Source organism: Coturnix japonica, chromosome 6, assembly GCF_054131305.1.
Source record: "Coturnix japonica strain WE chromosome 6, WE-NBRP24, whole genome shotgun sequence".
Lineage (NCBI taxonomy): Eukaryota > Metazoa > Chordata > Aves > Galliformes > Phasianidae > Coturnix > Coturnix japonica.
Genome location: NC_140668.1, coordinates 14887557 through 14889164, shown reverse-complemented (window position 1 = coordinate 14889164; position 1608 = coordinate 14887557).

Genomic DNA, 1608 nt, shown 5'->3' with positions numbered 1-1608 from the left:
CTGCATGAGGCACGATTCCACAGAGCTCACTGTGTATTTTTCAGTATGGGACTACTAAAACAGGACATCCCTTGCTTCCTTCTTGCTCCTACTTAGAAACATCAAGAAAGTCTTCATGCAGTGACCTCTCCAAGCCAGTTCTAGGGAAAGAGAGTGCACAAAACAAATGTAACACTGACCATTTTTATCTGGCAAAATTCTGATGCCTCTGGACTGCCAATAGCATCTTTTAACATTGGCTTTCATGATGCCCTCCAAAATATCTGGTAGGTCAGAAGGCAGTCACCTCTGCCAAACACATATCAGGGTTTGCAGCATAGGTCACTGAGGCCAGTATTTCTTTTTCCCTAATGTGGGTAACTGGAGGCAGAACAAATGTCTTAAGAGAGAAATATCATGACCAAGAGAGCCTAATGGAATACAACTACAGCTGGGATGATCAGGAGCTTCCTAATTGGCATATAAGTGCACAAAAGTAATCTTTTTGGGAGAAGGTCTACTTTCATAACAGTAGACCTACTAAAGATTGTGAGAAAACACTCTGTTTTTTAAATATATATGTATATTATCAGGATTTTATGTAAGGTTTTATATATGTATACGATATATGATAGCTTGAATTCCTTTGTTCATGTTTTCTTTAAAGCCAAAGTTTTATTGATCAGCATTAACAAGCAAAAATAAACAGCCTCTTTAAAAAAAATAAAAAGGTACTTTTTATTGTACTTATGTTCAGTTGGAGAAGGAAACACATAATAAAATTAACTGATTTTTCATGAGTTTCGTTTCTTACTGACAAAGTGCGTATTTTAATAAGGACTTTATCTCCCCTTCCTTGATCCTACACTGAAGTCATGATCCTGTACTTTGGACATCAGTCTGTTGCCATGGAAATGATCATAATATCGCTCAAAAAAATGAAGTATTATGATTTCACTGCAGGATCAAGGAGAGATAAAATGATAGGCTGCAAGGGATCAAGTCTTCAAGCTGCAAAAGCCTTAGTTACTAACAAAAAGAACATTTACGAAAAACGTCCAATGTAAATTCCCTTACATCTTGCAATGTTCAAAAATTATTTTTCCCCCTATTTATTTTTTAAAGCACTAATTTCAGAGATCATAAGCACTCCGTTTCTCTTCTTTTGATCTGCGGTCCCACCCTCAATTTGAAATGCACCTTTTCTATGAATGAATCCTGGTCATCTTTCATTCCATTCCTATTCAGTGCCCACATAGAACCTTCCCACCCAATTTGTTGTACCACATTATTACTTAAAGGACTAACATTTTATTCAGAAAAATTAATGCAATTGAAAACAATCATTTAGTTCGGGTGATGTGTGTGATGGGAAAGGTTGGCACGTGCCAGATCTTACTTCGAAATGGAAACAGTACACGGCTAGCATAACACAGATATCATTAAGTTCCCTCTAAGCCTCAAAGCACATACTTTTAGACACCAAGTATTCCCAGTACTGTAATTTACCTCTAAAGAGGTAAAATGAACCCTCCTGTTCATTTTCACCATCTGCCACAGCACTTCTTCGTACTTGTTAAGAACAATGTTAGATCTTTTCCGAGAAGTTCAGGGAGCCAACCCGAGAAC